This window comes from Elgaria multicarinata, chromosome 5 (assembly GCF_023053635.1).
Source record: "Elgaria multicarinata webbii isolate HBS135686 ecotype San Diego chromosome 5, rElgMul1.1.pri, whole genome shotgun sequence".
NCBI classification, from domain to species: Eukaryota; Metazoa; Chordata; class Lepidosauria; order Squamata; family Anguidae; genus Elgaria; species Elgaria multicarinata.
Genome location: NC_086175.1, coordinates 44,508,052 through 44,514,342, shown reverse-complemented (window position 1 = coordinate 44,514,342; position 6,291 = coordinate 44,508,052).

The following is a 6,291-nucleotide window of genomic DNA, read 5'->3' as shown; positions in this document are numbered from 1 at the left end:
TCTAAACATTACACCAAACTGGTTATTTTTTCCCAGCTCATTCTTCTAAATACCAACTATGCCCTTATCTGGACAGAGACAGCCTAGCTAGAGTTATCCATGCTCTGATAACCTCTCATCTGGATTACTGTGGTGCATTATACTTGGGCTGCCTTTGAAAGCAGTCCAGAAACCTCAGCTGGTCCAAAACCAGGACTGTCCAATGAGTCCACATTATGCCAGTACTTTTCCAGCTGCACTGGCTGCCAGTCCATGTCTGGGCCAAATCGAAAGTGCTGGTACCTGCCCATTCAAAGCCCATGTACCTGCCCAGACCCTAAGATCATCCTCAGGGGTCCTTCTCCGTGAGCCCCTGCCAAAGGAAGTGAGGCAAGTGGCTACAGCTCTGCTGTGGCACCCCGGCTGTGGAATGAGCTCCCTGGAGAGGTTCACCTGGCAGCTACATTGTAGTCTTCCCGGTACAGATGAAGACCTTTCTGTTTTCCCAGTATTTTTACTATCCTAATCTTTTAACTCTGCTATTTTAAATCTGCATTTAAAATCTGCATTGCTGTTCGGTTTTATTCTGGTTCTACCAGAATAGGAGTTCAGAGGTGAGGGCATTATTTCACAAATTTAAACATCCCTTGTCACCATACTTAGTATGCCTTGGAATTATTATTGCTGGAGTCCACATTGTTTTTCAAGCCTTTTAATATAATTTTCTTTATAGGCAGACATACATTAAGTTCTTTAAATGATAATTGAGAAATGCTTTAGTAGCCTACGCAACACTATTCAGAAGTAATGTATTATTACACATTATTCCCCCCCAAAAAGTGCTCTTCATCTGACATGTACACTGGAACAGAAACTGTTAGGTAGAAGCGGGGAGGGCGAACAGGAGCCAAGGGGAAAGGTATATAGCTGAGAATCCGCCCCAAAACTCCTGTTCTGGTCTTTGGCGAAAGGATGCAGAGGGAATCATGACGAAAGGGGCAAGGCCCTACCTGTGAGTAGGTAGCAACAGTTAAGGTTTTATAGTTTTATACGTTACTGGGTTTCTATGCTATACATGTTTTCAAGTTACTTTTAATTATTCTTCCCATGTATTTACCCTACCCCTAGTTTTAATAAAGTCTTCGACTTCACAATCTGTGAGCCTTCTTTGTCTTGGCATGGGTCTGTGCTAAATCCAGTGATAACAGGTCATGAAAAACCGTGCTCAGTCTTTACAGTGACAACTGCTGGGGCCCAGGACACACTCCATGTACAGTTTTCAAACTGTTTTTGAAGGAATGTTTCTGCTTGGTGTCGATCTGGCCCTGATGATATGAAGTGGATTTCAGCAGCTACAAACTGTATCTCACTGGCTGTTGGATACAGATGGAGGATTTTGAGTGTCAGATGTGGTGACTCAGCACTCCAGACATGAGGTGCTTCCAGACAGAGTTATGAGTGGAAGACTAGACCCCCACCCACCGTAAAACTCCAGAAATGCAGCAGGGAAATGGGACTATAAAAGCCTTGTCTGGATTTACTTGTGGCAAGACTTAAGGGAACTGTGCCTAGGCGAAAGAAGTCTGAGGAAGTGGAAGAGCTCTGAGGAAGAGCTTGGTCTAACCCAAAAGCTCATATCTCACTGTGAATGTTTCGTTAGTACTAATAAAAAATACTACCTGAACTCTCTGCCACTATAACTCAGAGTTCCACATGGTTTCCCTTTTCCACTGCCAGGAATTAATGATGAAAATGATTTTTGTCTTCCCCATAACACACAACATGGGAGTTGCAATGCAACACATCTGGAGAGCACCACTCTGGCACATATGGTTGCCAATACGTTTTCAGAAACACTTTTGCACGACCGAGGTCCCCACCACCACCACCATTTTTCTGTTAACTGGCCTTTCTCCCTCAATAAGGACACATGGTTGTGTGTCCTTAAATTATGTCTTCCCCTAAAATGAACAATAGCCCTTGCATTCCAGTTCCATTCTTCCTTATATTCCCTCTCTGACTTACTCTGCTCTACTGTTACAATCATTCTATAAATTATTACTCTTTCCTCTTTACATTACTGCATCCATGGCAGGATCTACACTACTGCTTATAATGGTTTATAAGGGTTATGACTACTGTTCAGGCCCAGGACATATTACATATACAGTTTTCATACTGTTTTAAAAGTGTTATATCCTGCTTGGTGTAGATCAGCCCCAAGTAAACTTTCATTCTCTTATACTCCTTCCTTCACCTGTTGTTCACCATCAGTTTTCTACAACCCCACAGTCACCTCTGCATATCACATTCTCCATCCTGGCCTCATGGTTTATCTGCTTTAAGAGAAGGAAAATTTCACTTGCATTTTCTGCCTCCTTAGGGAGGATGTGGAGTTAAGGCTTGCGAGCTTTAACTCTCAATTTCCCTGCTTTTTGGTGCTTGGTTGAAAGCTCTAGAGCCTTAACATTGTCAGCTCTATTTTTCTCTGATCTCAATTGCTGACCAAACTAATAATAATAATAATAATAATAATAATAATTTGTTACCCACCTCTCCCTATTGATTATGTACAACACAAATGCAAAACACCATAAAATACATATACTTGATGAAAACATAAAACTAATACATCATTAAAAAGCAGCACACATTATTAAAAGGCATCTTAAAATTCAAACTCATATCTGTATGCTGGTCTTCACTGTTTCTTTAGGTGCTTTATTTTGCTTTTGTTTGCATAAAACCCAGCATAGGAATTCTGGCTTTGTTTCTCTCTTGCCACTTTCTAATGCATCCTCTCTATTCCTTGTATAATTTCCAGATGATGATACACCAACACTATATTAAATTAATTAAGTCAAAGCATCTCACTCTTTATTTTTAGGGGCCATTTCTTGTAGCTGTGTGGCACAAGGTATTGCAATTCAATTTGGAAAGAGAGCATCTGCCATTTTTAGTTGTTACTTTCCGATAGGCAGTTGTTCAGTTCTGCAACAATGGGTTTACAGCAATCCAGTTTGCCCTGAAAAGAGTTAAGTTTAACAGAGGGGGTTTTCTGGTTAATATAATGAGGTGTTTTTCTTTTCTTTTTTCTTTTCTTTTCTTATACCTACTTCAACAAAACAACCACTCAACTAAATCACAGGAAAACAGAAATGAGTGGGGAAGGAAAGGAAGGGAAATGCTGGTCAGAATACAAATAGAGGGAATTCAAGTTACCCTCAACCTCTCCCCCCCACACCCCCCACATGTATTTAATATGCCAATATAATTCAAAATTCTTTAGCTAGAGTTTCAAGAAAAATCAAAGCTGTGGTATGCAATGTGGTATGGCCACTGCACCCATAGACAACCCCCTCCTGCAGCTGCAAAGTGCCTTGCTGATACCTGTGATTTATTAGTAATTTATTTATTTTAAACATTACTGGTGGTTTGAATTGCTTTGAAGTGAAGTGCTGGCCTCTAGCTGATTGCCGTACTCATTCTTCAGAATGACTATAGGCCACATGCACAATAAGATCTTCTCTACATGAGCAATTTATTGCACGCTTGTGACTGGCTGCTTACAGAAGTTTGGGGGTCCTTTAAATGCCACCAACTTCCAGGACAGCTCACTTGCCTTCCCCCAGTAATCTCGCTTTTAAAAATATCAGAGATAATGCACTATTTAAAATTATTGCAGGATATCGCGTGATATCCCCACCGTGTAAAGTCAGCATTGTACTATAATACAGCCACTAGGTGGTGCTGTTTCATGAAACTTTATGGAGCACTGCTGAGAGAGGGAAGTTTTCAATTAGAAATCAAGTTATCGCTTCTGGTCACCGACTAAAGGAGCCGTAGAAAAAACACCAGAAGAAGACCGCTTGGGAAGGGTACAGGGTTGCTGTTGTTGTTTCTTATTGCAGAGATGCTCCCAGAGACCTACTAAGAAAGGAAAGAATGTGGGTGGCTCACTTTGAAGCATTCCCAGCTGCCTGGGGAAAAAAAGTGAAGAAGGGACAATGTCATGCCCCCACTGAAGAAGCCCTCGTTGAAGGAAGAGCTGCAGGCCCCAGAAACCCAGGGCATCCCAGACCAGGAACTGCCACCAGTCCCACAGGAGCCTGAACCCTTGGGAGAGGTGCTTGCAGGGCCATCCCTGTCGGGGAAAGGTATTTTGCTTCTGAGGCAGAGGCTGAGCAACCACCTGGCCTCAAGGAACATTATCACCTCAAGCGACAGGCAAGTAAGGCTCCTGTGTGAAGAAGTGCTAGCATCCAGAAAAGGTCTCCTCAGGAGAAAGTGACTCCTGAGGAGTAAAGTTCTGCAAAGGGAGCTGAGCTCTCGGTGGGGTCCAGCAAACTTAGGGCTTAAAAGCCTTCACAGAAAATCCAAGTCGTGTTGAAACAACTTGGTCTATCCTGCCTTGTATCCAAGTTCCTGAACCATGCCTGTGATTGATTCCTTGTTTCCCACCCACCCTGCCCCCTTACCTTCCTCCGTCGCGGGATTCAATTGAGGCCCCGGTTGAAGCCGGAAGAGGCCTCGGCCTTCACTTCCAGCTTCAACTGGGACCTCAATTGAAGCCGGCGACGGAGGAAGGTAACTGTCCCTCCTCCCTGCTCCCTTACCTGGTGCTGCCGCCGCCGCATGGATGGCAGCGCCGGCAGCGCCAGATTAGTCCCCCTCCCCCCCCCACTTACCTTCAGGCGATGCTCCGGATTGAGGCGATCCTCTTCACCTCGATCCGCCGGCCCCCCAATCCTCTTCGCCTCTGCCTTAAGGGTAGGCGAAGCCCCCCGCTCCGCTCCTGCTTCTCCGGTTTGAGGAGAAGCGGAGCACATCCCTAATAAATGCCTACTCAGGAGTAAGAACATAGAGTTCAATAGGACCTCTTTTTGCTCCAGAGGGACTGCTTATAACCCACATGCAAATTTAATCCATAGATTAATTGAATAATCAACTAAAACTCTTATCAGCTGCCACTGCAGGTTGCATAGTGTTGCGAGAGGTAGAGAAAGACATGCAAGTGGAGGGAGGGAGAGAGTCCAGCTTAACACCTTGGTGGGGAAACCAGCCCAGAGAGCCTGCCAGGTGGCCTCTCCCAACCTCCTAGGGAATGAAAGAGAGGAACACCCTCCCTCACTCCCCCCCCACCTCTACGATGTCACCAATGCATCCCCCTCTCGCTTCCCTGCCCGCCCAAAGCAAGTCATGAAGCAAAGGTGGATGAACGAAAGTACAATAGACTGTTCTTTTGTTCAACCCAGCAGCCTGGAAGCAGGAGGAGGAAAGGATTTGAATTGGAATTTAAAAACACTCACTGGAGAAAAGGCACGCCCCTCTCTTTCATCATCAATACCGCCCCTTGAAAACACGGCCACAGAACATCAGATTGAAAACGATGGATGAAAATACACGTTGAGTGTAGTGCATTGTCCTTTCAATTTACCAGACGAACTAGACTTTCCCCGTGCCAAAAAACAGAGCTAAGGTGGGGGGAAAGCGAGATCAGGGCAAGACATGGGTAATGTCATCTGAGTCCTTTGCACACAACCCACGTCGACAGCAGGCGACAACTCTTGTGTGATGGAGCCCACAATCCCATGCATGTCTATTCAGAAGTAAATCCCATCACATGTGTAAGTACACAGAGATTGCATCCTTAGCTCCTGACCATTCCTACTCAAGAGTGAATCACCCTGATATTAATATTGTGGCCTAATATCCCCCCACCCCTGAACTGGTATTGGCAGATTTTGCTTTGAACTCTTCCAGGAAAAGATGTTTATAACCCCACTGCTTGCTGTTCCAGCATTTGTCTAACATTCCAATGGAAAGTATCATCTTGATTGCTCTGTGTTGTTCAATGAATAAATCAGAGACCAACATGGCTACTGCGCAACTGCAGAGAGGGTTAACACACTCCAGATCTTTTTCTAAAAGGAGAAGTGTAGAGATGCAGGACATGTAAATAAATAAATAAATAAAATCCTATATGCGCTCCCTTTCTAGTTTTTTTTTACACTTCCAGTTCTACACTAAAATATGCTACAATTCTTCCTTGTGTAGCTTCTTGATAATCCATTTTAAAAACAAAATAACAGCAACAACAACAACAAAGGTTTTTCTCTCACAGTTACAGAACTTTGCCTATCTGTTATTGATTTAGGGTGCATTCTTATGTTTAGACCAAAAAAAGTCCTACAACTACCAGCATACCCCCATGTAATGCTTGGAATTGTAGGAGATTATCTATCTAAACAAGAAATAGGGTTACACCTTTAGTATATTTCCCACATGTTTTAGTACATTCCTCACTCCCAC